The 7,078-nt window shown below is 34.3% G+C and overlaps 1 long non-coding RNA gene across 1 annotated transcript; it reads right to left on the bottom strand.

Annotated features, from left to right (window-relative positions):
* Positions 1 to 443: 443 nt before the first annotated feature.
* LOC131805759 (uncharacterized) lies at positions 444 to 1,212 on the bottom strand. Its single transcript, XR_009343812.1, has 3 exons — positions 1,149 to 1,212; positions 715 to 762; positions 444 to 653 (listed from the first exon to the last, which is right to left on the bottom strand). It is a non-coding gene; the product is annotated as an uncharacterized LOC131805759 (long non-coding RNA).
* Between the last annotated feature and the right edge of the window lie 5,866 nt (positions 1,213 to 7,078).

Genomic DNA, 7,078 nt, shown 5'->3' with positions numbered 1-7,078 from the left:
ATAGCTCCCATGTCTTCAACTGATTTCGGGTAAATTATGCAGCCATTTGGTGCAATATAAGTCCATTTTAAGTGCATTTTTGTAGATCCCAGCGAATTCAGTCTAGAAGCATACACAGAGAAAAAAATTAACCTTATACAAGGTTAGCTTAACCATAAATAAACATGATTTGGAGTCTACGTTATGTAAGGTTAATTTAAACATTTTCTTGTTGACTGGTATTTAAAAATAATCATCGTTAATTTAGCTATTCCATGATTAATTTTTTTAACCACGAAAATTGTTGATATTGAAAAAAAATTGTTGTTTTAACAATGCACTGTTAAATTTTTGTAACCATGAGAATTGTTAATAATAACATTTCATAGTCAGTTTGTCTAAACAGTTCATATGATAATTTTTAATAATAAATTAACCTTTGTTTGAATAAAACAAGAAAAATGTAATTTTTACAAGTTTATTTATTATTTATTTATTAATACCGCATATTTCTAAAATATGTATTTCCATTACAAATTGTATGTATATTTAAGGGAGGGCTGGTAAAGAAAGATATATGTTTAATATAAATTTTATTTTTAACGCCTTACCGAGTGATTTTAAATTATATTCCTCAGCCATAGTGAAAAAAACTACAAAACGCCAAACACCGACTGCAAAAACAGAAGAAGAAACTAGTAGTTAATAAAAGCAAATAGTATTGTCACAACTTACCAAAAATGTACGCACGAGCACCCAAAAAGACACCATAGAAAAAAACAACTGAGAAGAAAAAACAAAAAGATATACATAAATATGAACACTGTCGCTTCAACAACAACGTACATTTGGTGACAAATGCATACGCTAATGTACGTCGTAGCAGCCACAAGCAAAGACAAAAAGAACACATATGTATGAATAAACACTCACACATTATTTCTCTCCTCATTTTTGCTTGTCGCTGCATATACGTTGTTGTTGCTTGTTTTTTCATGTATTACCGTTATTTTTGTTTCTTTATTGTAATGTATAGTTTATTTGATAGACAAATCTGATACAATATAGCAATAACACATTAATATGTTGAAATAGTATCAGGGTTTTCTATTAAAACAAATACAAATTACAATCAAATATAATTGTTAATTTCACCAGCTTTTACTTACCTTTATACCAAGCACTATTCCCACGAGCACGTACACTACTCCCTTGCACTATTCAACACCAACTAAAGAAGTGATTGTCTATTTGATCTTTCTTACACATATTCAGACCAGAGATAGAGATTCGATAAAGAGGAGGAGGGGGAATATGACAGTCACATTCGTTGCAACTTCGTATATTGTAATATTGAACTTCGTCAAACACAAAGCAGTTCAAAATTGTTGACCACAACAGAGCCGAATGCTCTTTAAATTTTTATGTATCTCTCACATTTTTCCGTCTCTTTTAAAAAACAACAACCTTATACAACGTTAATTAAACTATTTTTCATCTACATTTGACCTTATATAACGTTATTTTGTGTTTGTAATCTCAAACATTTACCATGAAAAAATTAACCATGCACATGGTTAAAAAAGTCATTGTATTTTCGGCTCTGTGTATAAATCAAATTTGGAGAAAATCGGTTCAGATATTGCTATAGCTCCCATATATATATGTTTCATCCGATTTGGGATTTTAAGTCCCTCACATGCGTAATATGCACTCCAGAAGAGCGGACAACAGATACTGCTCGAAAATATCTCATTTTTATCGAAATCGGTTCAGATTTGGATATAGCACTCATATATATCTTTATCCGATATTACGTTTGTTGTGCACATAATGGCCCAAATGGGCTGATATTAGCCATTATGTCTGAATTCATCCTATCAACCAGTACTTCAAATTTAGTATAAATCGGTTCAGATATAGCTATAGCTCCCAGATATATGTTTCATCCGATTTGGTGCTTAAGTCTTTCACATTCGTAATGTACATTCGACAAAAATAAAATTTAGTACCAGTTATCAGATACAGAAATACCTCCGCAAAATGTTATCAAGATTGGTTCAGATTTGGATATAGATCCCATATATGTCTTCAACCGATTTCTGCTTAGTTGTGCACTAAATAGCCAATATCTGCCCAAAAGTCCTGAATTTTGGTACATCCGACCGAATTCAGTCTAGAAGCAAGTACATCAAATTTGGAGAAAGTCGTTTCAGATATAGCTATAGCTCCCATATATATGTTTCCTTCGATTTGATGTTTAAGTCCCTCATATTCGTAATATGCATTCGACAACAATGAAATTGGTACCAGACATCTTATAAAGCTCGGAAATACATTTGCCAAATTTTATAGAGAACGGCTAAGATTTGGATATAGCTCCCATATATATTCTAAATTATTTTGTAGAATATCTTGAATTTTTACAGTCCCCATTTAAACCTCTTACGGCTTAAAATTGTCGACCAACATTTTCAAAATTTTCTGGATTTTCATCGAATACGAAACTTAAAAAAAAAAATCCGTTAAATAATCTGCTTAAAATCATCAAATGCCACATATAGGGAGGTACCCATATATGGGGGCTATACGAAGACCTCGACCTACATAGAGAATTTTCTGTCACAGGTAGTAGTACCCATTTGGAACTTCAAATAAGAAATTTGAAACAATTTCGTTAAAATACCGAATATAAGGAGGTACCGATATATGGGGCCTATACGAAGACATAGACATGATGAATAGACAGTTTTATGTCACAATTTTCTGGAGCAATTCTAACCAAATTTGACAGACCTCAGTTAAGTTGAATTCGAAAATTAACCTAAAGTCGGAGGAAGTTATGTGTGGTTGCAATATCTAAATCTCTGCATACGATTTTATATCAAGCCTCTCAAAATCGTAATATGGTAATGAGCACATATACATATTCTGTAGACTTCCTTGAAGAATCCTGTGGAAGTCCTTCGACATCCTCTCTAAGTCCTATATGTCCTTTTGTTATCCTTAAATATCCTTGTATTTTGATATGTAGTTATTATGGTCGTTGTTACGGAGTGCATATTACGGTTGTGGGTAACAAATATGACAAATCTGATGAACAGTATATATGGGAGCTATAGCTATATCTGAACCGATCTTCACCAAATTTGACATACTAGCTTCTAGACTCAATTCGTAAGTGCCAATTTTCATCCAATTTGAGCAAATATTAGACGTTTGGTATACAATAAAAGATAAATCAGACGAAGTTATATATGGGAGTTATATCCAAATCTGAACCGATCTCGATAAAATTTAGCAAATGTATTTCTGAGCTGCATTTGATATATATCCCCAAATATTGTTGTTACAGAGTGCATATTACGGCTGCGGAGGACAAAAATAACAAATCGGATGAACAATATATCTAGGAGCTATAGCTATATCTGAACCGATTTCGATCAATTTTGGCATACTCATTTTCAGGCCTAATTTGATTGTATATGCAAAATTCCTTACTATTCGGGCTGATATTACACGTTTGGTGCACAATAAAAGGCAAATCGGACGAAGATATATATGGGAGCTATATCTAAATTTTGACCGATTATCTCCAATTTCAATAGGGTTCGTCCTTAGGCCAAACAAATGATTTGTGCAAAATTTCATCTGGATAGGGCAATAAATGCGAACTGTACTTTGTTTACAAAAATACATGGATAGACGGGCGGACGGACGGACATACATAAATCGACTCAGAATGTGATTCTATGCAGATCATCAAAAGGTGCTTTTGGTTCATTTGAACCCTTAAATATTTTTCGATCATCTCCAAAAGCAAGATTCGCCTCTGTATCTCTAAATTTATACTGATCTATATGAATCGCTTGTCAACGATGTTTGGCTATATTCGACAACGAAATCGGCATAAAAAGACAGAAGTTCGCCTTTTTGTGTATTTTGGATATCACCTGTACGTTATTTTCAGCGTTTTGGTAGAATGGAAATGTTGGTATTTTTTCACACAAAAGTAATGGTCCATTTATCCCGCTGCCCTAAACTCTAACATGCGAGATTTCGTGTCCATTGGTTTCTATTTGTGACCTTTGTAACGGCTGAAAATCAGGAACATTTTTAGTTTTTGGTCCATTTCAATAAATATATTGCGGACATCTTTCAAAACAATAGGATAGCCCTTCTGAGCCTAACCCTATCCGTGTGAAAATTTTTGTGAGGATCGGACGATAATTGCAATCTATATATAAAAACCCCAACCTGTGTTTTAAGGCGAAAAAATATTACAAAATGTATACTTCATACCACATTTTCGTATAGCTCTATATGACTGTAATGCCAGATACTCGGATTTTTTCATAATTATTGAATCATTTTTGAGCGGATTGTTCACATTTTGGGTATATAAGGTTAGGTCTGGCCATACTAGACTTTTTATTTGTTTTCTTCTCAAAAGAAATGCCAGAAAAAATAACTAAATAACGCATTTATGAAGGTCTAGATTTCAATTCGAAACATTTTTATACATTTCGTACCTTACATCAACTACGGCATAACCTCTTAAATTCTGATGAAGTACCATTTTAAATCTCAACACTGTGCCGCATCACATATCCCCTTTCCAATACTGAAATTCAAATGTCAATTGAATACTCTGTTTGCCATGGCAATGGTGAAAAGTACCAATGATTGCATGGACTAAAAAGGCCTCAAGACTTTAGACGAGAATGACTGACGGTGTTACTGGATGATGGACCAATTGAGCGATGCGTCAAAGAAGAAAGTCACAAAAAAATCAGACCTCGTCCAAAAACAGCGAACAGAGGAAATAATTTGGCATGGTTTTTGTTACGTTGTCTTTCTTTTTTCACCTCTATAGCCTTGTCAGATTACCACCAGCTCAAAGGTAAAGTGCCAATAACCGGTGTAAATTGAAAAATAAGGCAGATTTGACGAGCGACGGGGAGAGAGAAAGAGAAACAAATGCGTCAACGTATTTGAGGATAAAAAAATCGATAAAACAACCATCCATCCAGCCAACCAAGCGACAACCATCAATCCATACAGCAGCAATAATAGAACTGGAAAATATTTTCAATACAAAAATCATTCTGTGTGCCACATATGTCAAGTGACAACAGTTAAGCGATGACAGATATTTTGGTATTGACTGGTTGGTTGGCTGACCGGCTGAATGGCTGGCTGGTTGGCAGCATTGATGACGGTATCACAAAAGCTTTTGAGACTTCATACCGCTTTTGTGTTAATGACGTTGAAGTCCGTTGAAATTTCTCTGCGGTTACCAAATGAATACTCCGCGCGCACACACACAAAAAAAAGACGCAGATTTTAAAATCATTGCCTTTTCAATACACAATCGTAAACAATTACTGTCAATTTTGGTACACAACTTTTAACGGGTGTGCGTGTGAGTTCAGTTTTTTTTTTTTTTTGGTTGCTGCCAATAACGTTACCAGGATGAGCAGGCAGTTCAGCTGCCTGGCAATTATACCGATACCCGCCGTTATTCCTGTTCTGTGAGTGGGCTGTTTGCTTTTTTCCCCAGTCGTTCCCATTTGGACATTGAGGTGGTAAATTATTCATTCATCCATTTATTGTGGTTTCTCTGGCTTTTCCAGGAGACTGGGTAATGAATGAAAAGGGGCTTACCTTTCATCGCCTATGTGAGGTATTGTGCTTAAGCTTCTTTTTCGAAGCGGCCTTTTGCCTGTTATTATTGGCTCAAATCCAACAAACAAATTTTACGAAATCATCATAAAAGCCATCATCGAGAGCCAGAGCCAAAAGGACAACACATGCCGTGGACAGCAAATCAGTTTAATGGTGCTGGCTGGCGGTGCTAATTGATGGGTTAAGTGCCTTTGATTTTTGTTTATGAGATCAATGCATATTTGGGTCGTTGTTTGGCGAAATTTTTGCCAATGTGTGTTACGTTTTGCTACATTGGAAATGAAAGTCAATGGGAATTTGGCCATAAAGCCCCGTTTCATTTTTCTCTCTTTCAAGTGGATAATTTACAATATGTGTTGTTCATAATTTGGCAGTCATGGATGGGTCGGTGCAGATTGTCATGCCAAATCATTGTAAATTATTTGAGTGTTAATTTAATGCAGTTATTTTAAAATTGTTGTCAAAAGTCACACTCATTAAGGAAACACGCATTAATTGAATTTAACTTTGACCTATTTGTTGCGGTCATAATTTTAGGAGACATTATTGATGAGTCATGCCAGATGGATCGAATCGAGTTAGCTTTGTCAATGTGTTCTTCAAAGTTTTTTTATTCGCTACTCGTCGACGAAGTTCAATGAGTTGAATGTATAGGCTAATATTTTAAAGGGTGCATTGATAGCATACTCGATGTATTATGCTGACCTTTACTCCAAAATCGATAATCTGTATATATCTACGTACCGATTGAGCCAAATATTAGCTTCCTGTGAATGAAAAAAGCGCGCAGTGAACTTTTTTAAGAGAACACGCATTTTCATCAAATAATTCAATTCAACAATTCATGGTTAAATTTAGAACAAACGGAAGCTGTTTAACTAGTGTCGTCAAATATATATATATAAAATCACCCTTTATTTAATCTTATTTTCAAAAGTTGATTTTTTTCTGGTCACAATTTGAAATGCTATAATGTTAAAAATTAAACCCAATTCTCCTAAATTTCAATATTACCATCAAAATTAGAAATTAAAATTGGACATTAAGCTCCTTAATGCATATGTCAAATTTTGACCCTTGGCTTAGGCCATGGAGCAATTTTTTATACCCTACACAACATAGTGGTAAGGGTATTATGTCTTTGTGCATTTGTTTATAACATGTCAGTCTGTCTGTCCATCCATGTAATTTTTTGAACAAAATGCAGGTCGCATTTGTTATCCGATTGAGATGAAATTTTACAAACAATATTTGTTTGGCGCAAGGACGAACCCTGTTGAAAATGGTATAATGATCGGATCAGATTAAGATATAGCTCCCATATATCTTCAACCTATTTTGGTTTAATTGTGCACCAAATGGCTAATATATGTCCAAATGAACTGTATTTTGGTTCATCCTACCGAATTCA

This window comes from Musca domestica, unplaced genomic scaffold (genome assembly GCF_030504385.1).
Source record: "Musca domestica strain aabys unplaced genomic scaffold, Musca_domestica.polishedcontigs.V.1.1 6, whole genome shotgun sequence".
NCBI classification, from domain to species: Eukaryota; Metazoa; Arthropoda; class Insecta; order Diptera; family Muscidae; genus Musca; species Musca domestica.
Note: the sequence above shows the minus strand (reverse complement) of the source record. Positions and strands in the feature narration are given on the sequence as shown.